The sequence below is a fragment of the Microcaecilia unicolor genome, chromosome 5, assembly GCF_901765095.1.
Source record: "Microcaecilia unicolor chromosome 5, aMicUni1.1, whole genome shotgun sequence".
NCBI classification, from domain to species: Eukaryota; Metazoa; Chordata; class Amphibia; order Gymnophiona; family Siphonopidae; genus Microcaecilia; species Microcaecilia unicolor.
The window spans coordinates 198,033,852-198,053,772 of NC_044035.1; positions in this window are offsets into that span (position 1 = coordinate 198,033,852).

Consider the following 19,921-nt stretch of genomic DNA (forward strand, 5'->3'; position numbering starts at 1 on the left):
GAATAACAAGTTTGTTGAATCCCATCGTGGTGATATAATGTGGTTGTTATTCTTCTCATCCACCTTAAACCTTGATAATGTCTGATGGTGTCCTTACAGACTTCACGCAAGTTAGAAGACTATTGGCAACAGGCCTTTGCATGAAAGTAGAAGTTAGCCAGAAACTATATATTCAGGTTTGTAATGCTGCACAGCACCTCCCTGTAGGGCCTTGTGCTCCCACATTTCTATCTCCCTACACCAATGAGTGCCACAGGTTTAATTAAAAGAAATTTCAAGCACACCTGTATAAATTGCCTGCACATATTACATCTTATGAACTCCAGGAAGAAGATCTTTTTGGCATGATGAAAGTACTACAGTGAGCGTTAGCAGTAAATTTGAGAGACTCAGATCATACTCTACAGACCTTGTCTTAGGAGTGATGTTCATTACTGTTATGGAGTGCAAAAAATTAACCAATTTGGAGACATTACCCCTGGAAGAAAAAATGATCAAAGGGGGAATGCAACATAAAATTCAGCAGCAGCTGGTGAATTGTAGTGTATATCCAAGGTGGAGAGAATAAATATTTCTCCTGAAGTCTTGCTGAGTGCCTTAACATGCTGACTCGGTCAGACCAGATCTTAGCAAGGTAACAATACAATTAAACTGTGATAGGAAAGAAAAAGAAGACTACAAACTGGCCTCATGTCTCCAAGGATAAAAAGGTTTTCACCCTTAGCTTACACAATAAGATGATGATGGTGATAGTGCAGACACTGCAAATGAAAACAACACTCCAGTTACAGACAAAGGCCATGATGAACTTGTTCATACACCTCTGCAGCAAAAGATAAACCATACAAGTTAATGAAAAATTTAAGAGGATTAACTACATTTAATTGGACCACTGCAGACAAAGGAGATAATATACTGCTGCCTTTATGCTATAAACCCTATATATTTAGCTCAAGAGGGTATACATAGTAACATACATAGTAACATAGTAGATGATGGCAGAAAAAGACCTGCACGGTCCATCCAGTCTGCCCAACAAGATAAACTCATATGTGCTGCTTTTTGTGTATACCTTGATTTGTACCTGTCCTCTTCAGGGCACAGACCGTATAAGTCTGCCCAGCACTATCCCCGCCTCCCAACCACCAGCCCCGCCTCCCACCACCTGCTCTGGCACAGACCGTATAAAGACTTGTAGTTCTGACTTCCCCATTGCAGTCCCTAAGAAAAGCAAGATGACAAGTCCTAACATGCACTGGGGTAAGCCAAGGCCTGGGTAAACCCTGTCCTGTGAATCTGGATCCAGTTGGAAGCCTTACATCACCATGTGTTGCCATAGTCGGAGACAGAATGAAAATACCCTGTAGTTCCACAGCCTTGTTTTTCATTCAATTAACATTTCTTAATCAGGTGTCTCACATTTCTTTACAGATAGACATTAGCTTTTGAGGTATCTCTCTCTATTCCTTTCAACACATTTCCTCACTGGCAGCACCTAATGAAACCAGTGCTTTCTGCTAACAACAAATATCTGTGGAAATCCCGCTACTTAAGCAATGGTCAAAGCTTACCAGAAAAACCACAGAACACTTCTTAAACACCAAAACACAGCATTTGATTTTACACAGCTCCCTCCCTTTCTCCCCTCCAAGTCTTACTCCTGGGGAAATTGTACACAAAAAAATTGAAAATTCTACAAAATTCTGCACACACTTGATTTGTAATTTTTTTTGCACAGAATTCCCCCATTATAAGGGCTGACATCTCCCTCCCCAGTCATGAAATACCCCCCGCCATGCAAGAGTTTCCTACACACCCTCCTGCAGACCTCCACCACATTCCCATGGAACATACACAGAATTTTGCACAGAATTCCCCCATTATAAGGGCTGACATCTCCCTCCCCAGTCATGAAATACCCCCCGCCATGCAAGAGTTTCCTACACACCCTCCTGCAGACCTCCACCACATTCCCATGGAACATACACACCTCATCTACCTTTTTCCACTTTTTTCCAGCCCCCCCCCCATGCCTCATCCACCTTCTTTTTCAGTTCTCCCCCCCCCCCCCCGACTCCAGCTACATTTTTTTCAGAGCCCCCACATATTCCCTGCCTCCCTTCCTACACACTCAACTGCTCCAGTGTGGAAAGAGGAGGAGCTGCAGGCCACACATTGGGCTGCTTCCTGATCCTCTCCTGTCTCAGGCCCGACTGTTCCTTTGAGCCTTGTGGGCCTCCATATAGCTACATGGCTGAAAGTAACAGCCAGAGACCTGTGGTTGTGCAGCTCCTTCTCTTGCCACGCTGAAATGGTAAGTGTGCTGGGAGGAAGGAGAGCAGACTGTACAGAATTCTGTGTGGGAAATGCAGAATTCTGCACAGTCTGTGGAGGTGGGGAATTACGCACAAATTCTGCCTTGCACAGAAATCCCCCAGGAGTAAAGTCTGCCAACTTTCACCTGGTAGTGCACTCTTTGGGGAAATACACTTGAAGGGACTCAGCTCGCTCCTGAGATACAGCGTTTACGGGATGGGACCTGCAAGCACCAGGAGACTGTTGGCCCCAGGTATCACTTCACCTCACAAAATGCACAGTCTAGATTTTAGTTCTGAGACAATAAAAGTTTACGTCATGTCTTAATAAATTTGAACATTTGAAAAACAATAAAATAATTCTCTGAATAAAAGCTTTATGTAGGTCAAATCTCAAGGCCAAGCTAGTGTCCCTTAGTCTTCAAGGTGGTCCTGCCCTCCTTAACTCGGATCCTGTGGTTGATTCTGACTTACCCTGGCTTCCTTTCATAGAATCAGAAAAACTCCTCCTTGCTTTCTCCAGCTTCCAACTTCTTTTGAGGCAGCCATGGGCATAATATATATAAGAAATCATATTAAGGGTTAATTCTGTTTAAAGGTGCTCAAATACTATTTTAAATTCTCAGTTTTGCAAGTACAGTGAAGGAATGCCAGATGGTTCAGGTTAATTACTCAATGTCTAGCTTGCCGAGCAAAAGGTTAAAAAGGTCAGAGACAGGAATTTCTTTCACCCTTGTGAATGATGAATGCTAGCTCAACATCTGTATACTGTTAGGCATACTGTAGTTTTGTAAGCAAGTATGAGCTAGACATATGACATATTGTAGTTTAAAGATTAGGCAGAAATACTGTTTAGAGAGAGGCAATAGATTAGAATTTAGAAGTTCTTGGTATGTAGAATATGTCTTATAAGGATGCTTACTTTAGAATATGCTGTATTCTGTGTAAATTAATAAGTTTTGTGTCTGTGTAGAATGTCTGTTAAATTCTGTATTACTCTTTGTCTGCTGTTTGAGAGGTCTAAGCAAAGACTGCAGTGAAGAGGCAAACATGTGTTTTGACTTATCTGCAGTTCTGGCTGGTTCAATGTATAAGCTGATAGGTGAAAGAGGTCAGGACTAGTCAGCTCTCTTCTCCTTGATTAATTATAGGTAAAATGTAGAAATGGTCTTGAAAGTAATAACCCGATATGTATGCCATTAAGTAAGACTGGCCCTTGACCCCTTTAATGAATGCCAGAGTTTAGTTAGCAGTTAGTACTAGGAATATGAGAATAATAAATGTAAGAATATCCATTATCCTCTAAGTGAACCCAGGTTAAGCTATAGATGAGAAATCAATCATAATAACATGCAGGAGTTCTGGAGCCCAAATGTCTAGCTTGAGGGGCCCCCAGGTCATAGGTCAGTTTAGGATGTCTGGAACCTATGTAACTGATATTTGTATGGAGCTGATTGGTTGAGGCAAGGAAATCAATCTATTCCTTAACCAATTGGAGAGTAAGGGGGCTAGGCTAGGCTAGATAGAACTGTATTTAAGTGGGAGAAGAAGCAGTTTACGTCAGAAGGAGCTCAGAAGAAAGAGAAGGACAGAAGGAACAGACAGAAGAAGGAGAAGACAGCATAAGAAGAGAAGCAGCTGAGACAGAAGCCACAAAGACACAGAGAGCTGAGAGAAAGATACAGAGAGCTGAGAGAGAGACAAAGAGAGCTGAGAAAGAGAAGAAGAGACTTAATGCTGATGTTCTACTTTGTTTGCTGGCAAATAAAGAAGATTTCTCTCTCATTCTGGTGTGCTGTCTGACTTCTGAAGTATCATAAAATTCATGCATCAATTCCTGCAACAATTCTTGGTGGCAGCGGTGGGATTCTGAATCCTGCATTAATCCCAGCACCCAACTGACTGGAGAACATTCGCCGGGTATGTATTCTGTATTCTGTATTATAATTCTAGCTAGAAAGTTGTAAACCAGCCCCTCAAAAATTGGGGGAAGGAGAGCCTGATCAACTCTCAGCGAAGGCCCTAGTACCTTCTAGTCTAGTGGAGATTAGAAGCGAAACCGCTTGAGCTTATCTGTATCTGAGAAATCTGAAATTGTTGGGTGGGATTTTTTGTGCAGAATGTGTGATGCGTGAATGTTAAACGAGTGCGGACTTCTTATAGCTGCGTTTCCAATTAACGCGAGTTCAATTGGCCAGCGACGGAAGGAAGCGATTGCTGTCTGTCTACCTAGTGTCTCGAGAGTGCGGACCCCTTACTGCACTTTCAAAAATTCCCCCCCCTCTTTGTGTGTTGTAACTGTAAGCATTATGGGAGGGAAATCGTCTAGACAAATTGATACTCCCCTAGACTGTATGCTTAAGAATTTCAAAAAAGGATTTTTAATTAATGACTATGGACAGACTTTAAGCTCAAGTACTTTAAGAACCTTGTGTGAAGTTGAGTGGCCATCTATGGGAGTGGGGTGGCCCCCTAGTGGTAGCTTAGATATTGAAGTAATCCGGAAGGTCTACAGCATAGTTGTAGGAGAACCAGAATATTCTGAACAACTCCCCTATATAGATTCCTGGGACAGCCTTGTGACTGACCCTCCCTCTTGGTTGAAAACTTATATGGGATCCCCAGTAAAATTCATGTTAGGCCATGTTCAAAGAAAGATTAGAAAATCTAAACTAGAAGAGGGAAAGAGCCCCAGGAAGCCTACCACCCAATCGGTGGCTTCCGCCCCTACCCTGCCTGAGAAACCCATACTCTCTGATGACCCCTCAGATCTTGAGCCACCACCTTATGGCCCATTGTTGGGGTTCCGTGCCGCCCCTAGAGATCCACGCCGCCCAGCCCAAGCTTCTCCAGTACAGGCTTCTCCGGATAGTTCCTCCCCCACTGTGCGAACCCCACCACATCCTAGGTTGGACTTTTCAGCCAGTCTCTACCCTCCTCTGCCACATCCTTCCCTGTTAACCTCCGAAGACCCGCTTTGGGCTCCACTCCCTGATTCCTCAACTCCCGATAGCCCAGCCTTTCCCTCTAGTACCCCTACCCACTCATCAGGGGCCCGGCATCCCTTTCAATGGACCGGATCACCTGTGACCACCTCTCAGTCTATGAGTACCCCTCCCCATCCCTCAGGGTTTCAACCTACCTCCCCTGAATGGGTTAGACCTGCTGCAATCACTTTTGAGCATGATAGGAGGGTAGCTCCTAGCTCTACCTCAGATTCCATTCCCACCTCCTCGAGAGTTCTGCCACTCCGACAGGTAACTACCACTCGACCGGATCCTAATAATCAGGGTCAGGTTATACAGGCACAGGCCTATCAGTATGTACCCTTCACAACCACCGATCTTCTGAATTGGAAGACGCATTACCCCTCTTATACTGAAAAGCCTCAGGCAGTGGTGGACCTAGTGGCTAGCATTATGGCCACCCATAACCCAACCTGGACTGATTGTCAACAACTTCTCCTGACCCTCTTCACAACTGAGGAGAGGCGGAAGATTTTGCAAAATGCTGAGGCCATCACGCGAGCGCGTGCCCCCGAGGGGACACAGAACCTAGAGGAATGGGTTAGAGCTCGGTTTCCTCGCGCAGCTCCAGTTTGGGATCCAAATAATGAGCAGCACTATGAACTGTTGTCTGGCTATTGCCGGGACTTGCTGGAAGGTATGAGGAAAGGCATAAAGAGGCCCATTAATCTGGCAAAGGTCTCTGAAATTCTCCAAGGGGCAACTGAATCCCCTGGGGCCTTTTTAGAGCGACTAATTGAAGCCTACAGAACATACACCCCATTTGATCCTGAAGCACTAGAAAACCAGAGAATGGTGAATAGTGCATTGGTGGCCCAGAGTATGCCAGATATCCGGAAGAAGTTGCAGCGTCAAGAGGGATTCGCAGGGATGAATACCACCCAGCTAATTGAGATCGCAACCAAGGTTTTCATTAATAGAGATCAGGAGGTGCGCCGAGAGGCTGACCGGAAGATGCAGAAGAAGGCCGACCTTTTAGCGGCAGCCATTACTAATTCCACCCTTAATCGAGGTCGACCTCTAGCTAATGGGAAGCCAAAGTGGGACCCCGGACCACCAGCCAGGCCCCGAGATTCCTTCAATCAATCCCGGCCAAGGGGGGAGAATCCCAGACCAAGATTGGAGAGGGATCAGTGTGCCTACTGTAAGGAAAGAGGGCACTGGAAAGATGAATGCCCCAGAGGCGCCAGGGATTGAGAAGGGGACCAGGAGATCGAGGAAGCCGAGGCCAAGTTCGAGAGGGAAGATATGAGCCTCCTGAATCTGACATCATCGGGATAGCCGAGATGGCAGAATGGGACGAATAGGACAGACCGGGTTCCTACAAACTGGGCTCCCAGGAACCTATGGTCAAGTTAACTATAGGGAGCCGCTCAATTCCATTCATGATTGATACAGGAGCTGAACATTCTGTTGTGACGGAGCGATTAGCGCCTGTGTCTGGAAAAACTGTCCGAGTGGTGGGAGCCACGGGGGTGCAGAACCGGAGGCCCTTCCTGACAACCCGTAGATGCCAATTAGGCTCACACATAGTCACTCATGAATTCCTGTATATGCCAGACTGTCCAATCCCTTTGTTAGGTCGAGACCTGCTGTCCAAGCTTAGGGCCCAAATTTCCTTTGACTCTGATGGCCAGACTTCAGTCTCCTTTCGGCCCCCGATATCCAGCCCTAAGGGTATATTGAGTTTCTGCTGCCCCCTTGAAGAAGAATGGCGGCTGCATCAGTCACAGGGCCAAGTTGACCTACCCCTGGCGGACAGCTTTCAGGTCAGTGGGGTATGGGCAGAAGATAATCCCCCAGGGTTGGCCCGAAATATTCCTCCTGTCCATGTAGACTTACTTCCAAGTGCCCGGCCAATCCATCTTCGCCAATACCCAATTCCCCGAAAGGCTCTGGAAGGGATCCAAGCACACCTGAATCGTCTGTTATCCCATGGAATTATTCGTCCTTGTCAGTCTCCATGGAATACGCCACTATTGCCAGTTCAGAAGCCAGGGACTGAGGACTACCGGCCAGTCCAAGACTTACGAGTGGTCAACAAATCTACTATCTCATTACACCCTGTAGTGCCTAACCCATATGTCCTGCTAGGATTGATACCTTCTGGAGCTACCCATTTCACGACACTAGATCTAAAAGATGCCTTCTTTTGTATTCGGGTGGCCCCCGCCAGTCAACTGCTTTTTGCCTTTCAATGGGAAAACCCAGTAACAGGAAGGAAGCTTCAGTATACATGGACCCGCCTGCCACAGGGGTTCAAGAATTCCCCCACTATTTTTGGGACAGCCCTAGGGCAAGACCTTAAGACTTTTAAATCTGAGCCTTCCAGGCGAGTTTTACTCCAGTATGTAGATGACCTCCTGATTGCAGCAGTGACTCAGGAAGAGTGTTTTGAGGCTACCAGAGAATTGCTGGAGCTACTCTTGGATGCAGGCTATAAGGTCTCACGCTCAAAGGCCCAACTTTGTCAGTCAGAAGTGAAGTATCTGGGTTTTTGTATTTCCCAGGGAAGTCGGAGACTGGATGTCAGTAGGAAGCAAGCAGTTGCTGCAATTCCTCAACCCAAGTCCAGAAGAGAAGTTAGGGAGTTTCTGGGAGCAGCTGGATTCTGCAGAATTTGGATTCCAAATTTTGCATTGATGGCGAAACCCCTTTACCAAGCCACAAAGGGGGGTGAAAAGGAACCATTTGAATGGGGACCTACAGCTCAACAATCCTTCATTGCCATAAAGAAAGCCCTACTCCAAGCCCCTGCGTTAGGTTTCTCCACATCAGGAAGGCCTTTCTCACTGTATGTCCATGAGCGACAGGGGGTTGCTCTGGGTGTGCTGACCCAGATGATGGGATCCTGGCAGAGGCCTGTTGCATACCTGTCTAAACAGCTGGATGGAGTGGCTAAAGGATGGCCAGCCTGCATGAGGGCTATTGCAGCAACAGCCTTACTGGTCCAGGAAGCTGACAAGCTGACCTTGGGGCAAGAACTGGTTGTTAAAGTCCCCCACGCAGTTCTCACCCTCATGGAGTATAAGGGCAACCACTGGTTTACAAATAACCGCATGGTTAAGTACCAAGCTAGCTTGTGTGAGAATCCACGGATACACCTGGAAACAGTGGCTACATTCAATCCCGCCACTCTTTTGCCAGCATCTGAGGGACCACCGGATCATGATTGTATCCAAACCATGGATGAAGTGTACTCCAGTCGACCAGATCTTAAAGATGTTCCGTGGAGGGACCCAGATGTAATTTATTTCACAGATGGAAGCAGTTATGTGGAGAACTCCAAGCGATTGGCAGGCTATGCTGTGGTGACAGAAGATAAGGTGATAGAAGCAAGAGCCCTGCCCCAAGGAACTTCAGCCCAGAAAGCAGAACTTGTGGCCCTCATACGAGCTCTGGAGCTAGCAGCAGGACTGGTAACCAACATTTATACTGATTCCAAGTATGCCTTCACAACTTTACATGCTCATGGAGCTTTGTATAAGGAAAAGGGACTCATAAATGCTGCAGGCCAACCTGTTAAGTATGGACCTGAAATACTTCAGCTGCTAGAGGCTGTTTGGGCCCCTAAGAAGGTAGCTGTTATTCACTGCAGGGGACACCAAAGGATAGATACGCCAGTGGCCCGAGGGAACCGCCATGCTGATCGGGTGGCCAAGGAAGCTGCTCGAGGACCCCCAGCAAGTACTGTGACTCCCCTGTTCCAAATTCGATTGCAAGAATGGACGCCTATGTACACCCAAATGGAAGAGAAATGGGCTCAAGAGGAAGGTGCGGTAAGGAGACCTGATGGCTGGTTACATCTCCCTGATACCAGAGTTCTGGTGCCACGCCACCTAGCTTGGCCTGTAGTGTCTCAAGCTCATGACCTATCACACTTAGGGAAAACAGCACTAGCCCGCCTACTCAGTCGAGTAGTGGTGCTGGAAGGATTGGATAGTCTGGTTGCCACTGCCTCTGCACGATGTACTCTCTGTGCCCAGAATAATGCTCGTCAGGGACCCCGTATTCCACCAGGAGTTCAGTCTAGGGGACTAACACCCTTTGAGTCTCTAGTTATAGACTTCACAGAAATGCCCAGGAGCGGTAGGCTCCGATACCTCTTGGTCATGGTCTGTACCTTTTCTGGGTGGGTGGAAGCATATCCTACAGTCACTGAGAAAGCCACAGAAGTAGCTCGAGCCCTCCTTAGGGATGTCATCCCCAGGTATGGACTGCCCCTTGCCATAGGTTCAGATAATGGTCCCGCCTTTGTTGAAGCTACACTTCAGGCCCTGTCCCGCGCATTGCGCATTACCTGGAAATTGCATTGTGCCTATCGTCCCCAGAGTTCAGGGCAGGTTGAGCGGGCAAACAGAACCTTGAAAAATAGCCTAGCAAAGATTTGTCAGGAAACCCAACTGAAATGGCCACAGGCACTGCCACTAGCCCTCTTCCGCCTCCGATGCACTCCAACTAAAGGAACAGCCCTCTCTCCCTTTGAAATTGTGTATGGGAAGCCCCCAGCCATTTTGCAGGGAATTAAGGGAGACATAGGGATTTTAGGGTCTGCCCAGGTACAGGAGCAGGTAGCCCTCTTGGGCAAGATAATTTCTGAGCTTCAGTCTTATGTGAGAGAAATAAACCCTGTCCCCTTCCAGGCTCAGGTACATTCCTTCCTGCCAGGGGATAGAGTTTGGGTGAAAGACTGGAGGCTCCAGCCTTTGGGGCCCCGATGGAAAGGACCTTTTACTGTTTTGCTTTCTACCCCTGCAGCTGTGAAGGTCGCAGGGATAACTCCATGGGTCCATTGGTCTCGAATTAAGTCTGCTGATCAGACTGAGCCCAGCACGGATCAGACGGAGCCTAGACAGTGGAGAGCAGAAAGTGATCCAGCGGAGCCATTGAAGTTGCGCTTGACCCGAACCAAAGAATCTACTAGCTGAAAAGAAGGGTCAACTGCATACTGCAGGAGCTGCTGAACTTCGGCTTCACACTGAGACTCTTTCTTGCCTAGATTCTGGCTTTCTTGGAATTTGAGAGCTTGATCCTTGTCAGTTGAGGGTCTATCCCAACTGGTATAAGAACTCAAAGACTGAGAACACTATATGAGAGTAATCTGTGATTAGCACAGACTGTTGAAATATTATTGCTTAATTAGTTTGCTGTATTTGTTTTAGATTAGGAAGAAAGAAAATGTTAGTAGTTTGGATGCTTTTGTTGTTTTCTACTCCTTGCCTCCTTGTTCCTAAAACCCCAACTCGCTCCAACCTTTGGTTACACTCTGTCCAGGAACTAATTAGCCAGGCAAAGATTACTTCCCCTTGTATTGTGTGTTCCCGATTTTCTCCTTATACTACAGATGTCCCAGCTGTTCCTGTTCCTGTGCAGCTCCCAGCTCTTATACCTCCCTACTTTTCGAGTTCAGGCCCTTGGAGCCAGGATTATACTTGGTGGTCCTTTTATAATGCTACTTCCCCCTCTGACTCTTCTCTAAGGCCAGTTTTTATGTCTCCCTATCCAGCTTCTGGAGTGTTTTGTTTAACAAGAGACATCTCAACTGTTCTTCCCATTCCCTGTAACTATACTAATGTTCTCCCAGAGAAGGAGGAACCTGTGTGGGTAGTTTCTCCAGGTACTCCTATGTGCCCTACTACCATACCTGCAGATTATGACCAAGGTGATTATCTGGCTCCTAACTATACTACTGAGAAGACTATAGTGTCCCATCCTATTTTCTACTTTCATAAGTCCCCGGGGTATGAAGGGGTTGCATCATATGAGCGGTCTGTTACAATTGGGGATTGGCACCTATGGTGTACAAAGTCTCCATTTCTTCTTCGTTCCCCCTGGGATAGGGGCTCGCATTATGGGCATCCTAATCTCCATCCTGTGCCTACATTTATTGGGAACTTTCGTCGCCCTCTCCTTGGTCATTACTGGCTCTGTGATAATGTCCTCCACATGATTCTTCCCCCCATATATGATTTTTGTGTATTGGTAACCTTGAATTATTTTCCTAAAGTTATTCCTCTTCTCAAACCACCATCCCCGCACCGCTCTAAGCGAGAGGCCTTGTCCTTACCCTCCTCCGTTGCCACAGAGGATGAGGCGATTGAATTAGCCCTCCAGTATATCAATTCTACTTATCCTCTGACTAAAAAGAGACTTGTAGCCCTTTCTGCCACGGCCTGGATTCCAATTGGGGGCCCGGTAGCGGGTATTACTGAACTAGGTATGGCTACCCGGAGACTTCAATCCCTACTCCATGTTCTAGTTCATGAGCTGAACGTGGTAGTCAATGCATTGCAGGATCAAATTAATGAATTAAGTATAGTTTCTCGGTATAACCGTATGGGTCTTGACTATCTCTTTGCAGCCCAGGGTGGCCTCTGCACAGTGCTAAATTCTTCAGAGTGCTGTACCATTGTCATAAATAGGACGCATGTAGTTAGGCATGCCATGGATAAAGTCCTACAGTTGGCCAGCCTTAATGTGGAGGATTACCGAGGAGGATTAGACCTTACCTCCTGGTGGTGGTCATTGACCTCCTGGATACGTCCCTTGTTTATTTCCCTAATAGTCTTAGTTTTAGCAGGGTTGTTGTTTTGTTTCCTGGCCTCATGTGCTTCGGCAGTATGCCGTCGGACCTTAACAAGTAGGGTAATGGTGGTTCATAAGTCTATTCCTAGTTAGGACCACCATAATCTCCAGAGTTTGAGTAGTGAGACTTATCTCTGCATAAGCTGATTTTAGTCTCAAAGGGGGGAATGAGGCAGCCATGGGCATAATATATATAAGAAATCATATTAAGGGTTAATTCTGTTTAAAGGTGCTCAAATACTATTTTAAATTCTCAGTTTTGCAAGTACAGTGAAGGAATGCCAGATGGTTCAGGTTAATTACTCAATGTCTAGCTTGCCGAGCAAAAGGTTAAAAAGGTCAGAGACAGGAATTTCTTTCACCCTTGTGAATGATGAATGCTAGCTCAACATCTGTATACTGTTAGGCATACTGTAGTTTTGTAAGCAAGTATGAGCTAGACATATGACATATTGTAGTTTAAAGATTAGGCAGAAATACTGTTTAGAGAGAGGCAATAGATTAGAATTTAGAAGTTCTTGGTATGTAGAATATGTCTTATAAGGATGCTTACTTTAGAATATGCTGTATTCTGTGTAAATTAATAAGTTTTGTGTCTGTGTAGAATGTCTGTTAAATTCTGTATTACTCTTTGTCTGCTGTTTGAGAGGTCTAAGCAAAGACTGCAGTGAAGAGGCAAACATGTGTTTTGACTTATCTGCAGTTCTGGCTGGTTCAATGTATAAGCTGATAAGTGAAAGAGGTCAGGACTAGTCAGCTCTCTTCTCCTTGATTAATTATAGGTAAAATGTAGAAATGGTCTTGAAAGTAATAACCCGATATGTATGCCATTAAGTAAGACTGGCCCTTGACCCCTTTAATGAATGCCAGAGTTTAGTTAGCAGTTAGTACTAGGAATATGAGAATAATAAATGTAAGAATATCCATTATCCTCTAAGTGAACCCAGGTTAAGCTATAGATGAGAAATCAATCATAATAACATGCAGGAGTTCTGGAGCCCAAATGTCTAGCTTGAGGGGCCCCCAGGTCATAGGTCAGTTTAGGATGTCTGGAACCTATGTAACTGATATTTGTATGGAGCTGATTGGTTGAGGCAAGGAAATCAATCTATTCCTTAACCAATTGGAGAGTAAGGGGGCTAGGCTAGGCTAGATAGAACTGTATTTAAGTGGGAGAAGAAGCAGTTTACGTCAGAAGGAGCTCAGAAGAAAGAGAAGGACAGAAGGAACAGACAGAAGAAGGAGAAGACAGCATAAGAAGAGAAGCAGCTGAGACAGAAGCCACAAAGACACAGAGAGCTGAGAGAAAGACACAGAGAGCTGAGAGAGAGACAAAGAGAGCTGAGAAAGAGAAGAAGAGACTTAATGCTGATGTTCTACTTTGTTTGCTGGCAAATAAAGAAGATTTCTCTCTCATTCTGGTGTGCTGTCTGACTTCTGAAGTATCATAAAATTCATGCATCAATTCCTGCAACACTTTCACAAAGGCACAGGTGGAGTATGGGCTTAGTTAGCAAAATAGAACAGCACTGTGATACCAATGCCTTAGCCAGACAGACAAGATTATGTCTGGACTGCAGAATTTATACAGTCCAGCCTTCCTTCTCTTTTTGGCAAGGACTCCTCCTATCTGTGCCTTTCTACCTACTGGTGAACCCCTCCCCCCACACCAACATCTCCTCCTACCCCATTCTCTATTTCTGTGGAGAACACTCTCATCCTTCCTGTCTCATCAGCTCTAACCTTGGGGTCATCTTCGACTCCTCCCTCTCCTTCTCTGCACATATTCAACAGACTGCTAAAACCTGTCGTTTCTTTTCTCTATAATATCACCAAAATGCGCCCTTTCCTTTCTGAGCACACTACCAGAACCCTCATCCACACTCTTTATCACCTCTTGCTTAGACTATTGCAACTTGCTTCTCACAGGTCTCCCACTTAGCCATCTCTCTCTCCTCTTCAATCTGTTCAAAATTCTGCTGCATGACTAATATTCCGCCAGTGTCATTATGCTCATATTAGCCCTCTCCTCAAGTCACTTCACTGGCTTCCTATCCATTTCCGCATACAGTTCAAGCTCCTCTTATTGACCTATAAGTGCATTCACTCTGCAGCTCCTCAGTACCTCTCCACTCTCATCTCTCCCTACATTCCTCCCCGGGAACTCCGTTCACTGGGTAAATCTCTCTTATCTGCACCCTTCTCCTCCACCGCTAACTCCAGACTCCGTTCCTTTTATCTTGCTGCACCATATGCCTGGAATAGACTTCCTGAGCTGCTACATCAAGCTCCATCTCTGGCCGTCTTCAAATCTAAGCTAAAAGCCCACCTTTTTGATGCTGCTTTTAACTCCTAACCCTTATTCACTTGGTTCAGAACCATTATTTTATCATCCTCACTTTAATATTCCCCTATCTCTTGTTTGTCCTGTTTGTCTGTCCTAATTAGATTATAAGCTCTGTCGAGCAGGGACTGTCTCTTCATGTTCAAGTGTACAGCGCTGCGTACGTCTAGTAGCGCTTTAGAAATTAGTAGTAGTATTTTTTTTATTTATTTAATGTCTTTTACCTGCAAGAGCCACTAGAGTTCTCTGTATGTACCTTGCCCAAAGTCTTATAGTGGTGTCGTTGGGTATCACAAAGATGCAGCAAGTTTACGTTTAATGTCAAAAATGCACATACCCTCCTAAAAAAAAAACATAGTAGATGATGGCAGAAAAAGACCTGCACTGTCCATCCAGTCTGCCCAACAAGATAACTCATATGTGCTACTTTTTGTGTATACCCTACTTTGATTTGTACCTGTGCTCTTCAGGGCTCAGACCGTATAAGTCTGCCCAGCACTATCCCCGCCTCCCAAACACCAGCCCCGCCTCCCAACCACTGGCTCTGGCACAGACTGTACAAGTCTGCCCAGCACTATCCCCACCTCCCAACCACCAGTCCCGCTTCCCACCACCGGCTCTGGCACAGACCGTATAAGTCTTCCCCCTCCCTACCACCAGCCCCGCCTCCCGATCTTGACTAAGCTCCTGAGGATCCATTCCTTCTGCACAGGATTCCTTTATGCTTATCCCACGCATGTTTGAATTCTGTTACCGTTTTCATTTCCACCACCTCCCACGGGAGGGCATTCCAAGCATCCACTACTCTCTCCGTGAAAAAATACTTCCTGACATTTTTCTTGAGTCTGCCCCCCTTCAATCTCATTTCATGTCCTCTTGTTCTACCATCTTCCCATCTCCGGAAAAGGTTCATTTGCGGATTAATACCTTTCAAATATTTGAACGTCTGTATCATATCACCCCTGTTTCTCCTTTCCTCCAGAGTATACATGTTTAGTTCAGCAAGTCTCTCGTCATACGTCTTGTAACGCAAATCCCATACCATTCTCGTAGCTTTTCTTTGCACCGCTTCAATTCTTTTTACATCCTTAACAAGATACGGCCTCCAAAACTGAACACAATACTCCAGGTGGGGCCTCACCAACGACTTATACAGGGGCATCAACACCCCCTTTCTTCTGCTGGTCACACCTCTCTCTATATAGCCTAACAACATTCTAGCTACGGCCACCGCCTTGTCACACTGTTTCGTCGCCTTCAAATCCTCATATACTATCACCCCAAGATCCCTCTCTCCACCCGTACCTATCAGACTCTCCCCGCCTAACACATACAAAGAGCGTTTGCTAAAAACTGGAGGAAAAATTAATACTGCCACAGGAAAAGCTTCAAAAAGTAATCTGATGGAAATCTCAGATCTCTAATTTTAAAGAAGTACATAATACCTTAAAACAGCTGAAGGGTTCTGTAGAAGCAGAGAGAGAAAAGAGGAGACCTAGAAGAGGCACCAGAAGAAAGATACATGAAAAACAAGAAAAAAGAGCTTCACAAAGGAAAAACAGAGAAAAGCAGGTATAGAAAGAAAACAAAAGGGGGGTCTGGAAAGGAGTAACAGGAGAAAAGCTAGTGCACAGAAGGAAGGTATTTGGAAAGAAGAATCAATCCAGAAAAGGAACTCCAGAAAAAAAGACCGATAATGAGAGAGAAAGAGGCAGTGGCGTAGCCAGACTGCCAATTTTGGGTGGGCCTGAACCCAAAGTGGGTGGGCACAAAATTTTCTCTGTACCCCCCCCCCCCCCCCCAGCAAAATTTAGTCACACTCAGATGCATTTGTCACACAGGGTAAAGTGCTGCTTTTCAGTGCATCCGATTTCAGACAATTTACTAATCCTTTTCAGTGAGCTTTCAGAGGCCAAAACCTCCTGCCTCAGGTCAGTATAATGCTGTTACGGTATCCTCTCCTGACCTAAGGAAGGAAGTATTGGTCTCTGAAACTTTATTAACACCATATTACTTTATCCTAAATTAAAAATAAAATTATTTTCTTTACCTTTGTTGTATGGCCATTTACTTTGTCTCATTGTGTCTCTAGATTCTGCTTTCTTTCGTTTAACTCTTCTGCCAGGGTTTCCTGGCCATTTGTCATTTTTCTCTCCTTTTTCTTTGCTTTCTTCAATATTTTTCTGCCTCTCTCTGTGTCTAGATTTAATTCATTCTTACTATCCATTCTTTAATTTCCTTCATCTACTTATGGCTTTTCATCTTTTTCTCACCCTTGTTCTCCCCATGCCCCTTCCTCTTATTCTCCAATCTTTCACTACTCCCCTTTTCCATGCAGCAGCTCTCCTCTTTCTCTCCCCATCCTTCCAGTGTCTCCCCTCTCTCTCCCCATCCTTCCAATAGTCTCCCCTCTTTCTTTCTGCATCCTTCCATCCAGTGTCACCTCTTTCTCCCTACCCTTCCATCCAGCATCTTCCCGCTTTCTCTCCCCATCCTTCTACCCTCTCTCCTGATCCTTCCATCTAATGTCTCTCTCCCTCCTTCTAACCAGTGCCTATCTCTCTACCCTTTTCTGTTCAGTGTCCCTTCTCTCTCCACATCCTTCCAGTCTCTCCCCTTTCTCTCTGCATCCTTCCATCCAGTGTCTCTCTCCCCATCCATCCGTTTTCCCTTTTTCTCTGCCATCCTTCCATCTTCTTCCGTCTTTGTACCTCTATCTTCCTCCATGTTTAGTATCTCCTTTTCTCTGTGTCCCTATATTACTCTGTCCATCTTCTTCCCTCTCTTTGTCCCCAGTGCCAATATATCTCTACCCTCTCTGACCCTACCCCATCCAGCTTCTCTCCCTCTCACTCCCTCTTCTTTCCAGCATCTAGTTTGGTTGCTTGATTTCCTGCCTCCCTCCCTCAAGCTGTAGGTTTAATATTCCCTTTTCCTTCATCTCCTTGGTCTGGTATCTCTGTTTCCCTTCCCTCCCTCCTTGTGCTGTACCAGCAGTTCTCTCCCTTCCCTCCAGTTCTCCTCCCATGTCCAGCAACTCTCTCCCTTCCATCCAGATCCCCTCCTCCTCTTCCTCCCACATCTAACAGCTCTCTCCCTTCCACCCAGATCCCCTCCTCCTCTTCCTTCAGCAGCTCTCTCCCTTCCATTGTCCCCTCCTTCTCTTCCTCCCATATCCAGCAGCTCTTTCCCTTCCCTCCAGTCCCTTCCTCCTCTTCCTCCCTTGTCCAGCAGCTCTCCAACCCCTTCCTCCTCTCCCTCCCATGTCCAGCAGCTCTCTCCCTTCCATCCAGTCCCCTCCTCCTGTTCCTCCCATGTCCAGGAACTCTCCCCCTTTCCTCCAGTCCCTTCTTCCTCTTCCTAGCTTGTCCAGCAGCTCTCCAGCCCCTTCCTCCTCTCCCTCCCATGTCCAGCAGCTCTCTCCCTTCCATTCAGTCCCCTCCTCCCCTTCCTTCAGCAGCTCTCTCCCTTCCATCATCCCCTCCTTCTCTTCCTCCCATGTCCAGCAGCTCTCTCCCTTCCCTCCAGTCCCTTCCTCCTCTTCCTCCCTTGTCCAGCAGCTCTCCAACCCCTTCCTCCTCTCCCTCCCATGTGTAGCAGCTCTCTCCCTTCCCTCCCTCTTCCAGAAGCTCTCCAGCCCCTTCCTCCCACCTCCAGCAGCTCTCTTCCTTCCCAGTTCCCTCTAATCCCCTTCCTCCTACAAGTCTGTCTCTGGCAAAAGTATCCCTTCCCCCCCAACCAACAAACCACAAATCCAGCACTTGCCTCCAGGCTCACCCATCCAAATCCTTCATCGCTGTCGCTGCCTTTTCTCCCGCGGCTTCCGGGAGGCAGCGATCAGCGTTACCTGTCAGTGCCTGCCCTGAAATTATGCTTCTCTTCTCCCCAGGCTTCGTTTCTTCGCTCGTCGGCAGCGCTACGCTGCGCTGCTGTTCAAACACGCAGCTCCGCTCCTCTCTGCCGTGTCCATCCGGCCCTCTGATGCACTTCCTGTTTAGTAGGGCCGGATGGACGCGGCAGAGAGGAGCGGAGCTGCGTGTTTGAATAGCAGCGCAGCGTAGCGCTGCCGACGAGCGAAGAAACGAAGCCTGGGGCGAAGAGAAGCATAATTTCAGGGCAGGCACTGACAGGTAACGCTGATCGCTGCCTCCCGGAAGCCGTGGGAGAAAAGGCAGCGACAGCGATGAAGGATTTGGATGGGTGGGCCTGGGGGGCAAGTGGGTGGGCCTGGGCCCGTCCAGGCCCACCCGTGGCTACGCCCCTGGAAAGAGGAACTCAAAAGGGGGTACTAAAAGAAAGACTAAGACAGACATGGAATTAGAAGATCTGGAAAAACACAATCGTGAGAAAAACAGAGGCAAAGCAAAGAAGTCAAATGAAGAGGAATAAGAAAGGCAGAAGACCGAGAGGCGGAAGAATTAATGCTTGAGTTCCTACCCATGTGGAAAGAGATGAAAATGCTGGTTCTAGGCAAAGGAAGGATTAGAATAAAGCCATAACCTATATGAAGGGACCATCTATTGATATCAAGGAAATAAATCACATACAATATTCTTCAGCAAACATTTTTACTACTACTAATTTCTATAGTGCTGCTAAACATAAGCAGCGCTGTACACATTATATGCAGGTACTTTCTCTCTCCCTAGTGGGCTCACAATCTGAGGGGCCCTTTTACAAAGGCGTGTAAGTGTCTATGCTTGTCCAGCGTGCATCAAATTGGCATTACCGCCTGGCTAGCGTGTGAACCTGGCGGTAAGTTTGGCATGTGCCCAAAACATGCGGTAGAAAATAATTTTCTATTTTCTACTGCGGGAGCATTCCTGGTGGTAATCGTCAGTTGGCGCACACTGGACAGTTACCGCACAGGTAACACATGAGCCCTTACCGCTAAATCAATGGGTGGCATTAAGGGCTCAGGCTGTAAATAGATGCACATTGGTTTTAATTTTGCCGCAAGTCCATTTCCCCCCCCCCCCCCCCCCAAAAAAAAAAAAAAAAACTTTTTTCCAGACACGGAGGAAAAATGGTCCAGCATGCATCCAATACATGTGCTCACACAACCGTACACCACTTTTTGGTGTGACTTTGTAAAAGGGCCCCTAAATTTTGTAGCTGAGGTAATGAAGGGTTAGGTGAATTGTTCAGATTCACAAGGAGCTGCAGTGGAAATCGAACCCAGTTCTCCTAGTTTTCAGGTTGCTGCACTAACCACTAGGCTACTCCTCCAAAATTATTACTGAAAGAATTCTATCAATGAAAAGCTCATAAGAAAAAAAGAATGATAAAAGCTCTTTCTTGGGAAAAATACCAGAAGGAAAAACAAAATCATTATGAGAAGTGTCTCAACAGACAGGTATCTGAAAGGTTCAAGATCACTAATGATCATGAAGAAGATCCAAAACATTAAACTGAAACATGCTGCATTAATGGAAGAAGTCCAAAAATTAATTTGCCCTCTGATTAATGAATTCAAAGTGGCAGCTGAAACACAAAAACTGTAGTGATATGAAGAAACTAGAAATATCAGAATAAAGAAATATCAGAAATAAACTGTTTAGAGACAACCAAAACAGTTTTACATAGCACTGGGGAAGGACATTAAAATGACAAAAACACTATCTGTTGGATTCCATACAGCGCGCCTATTG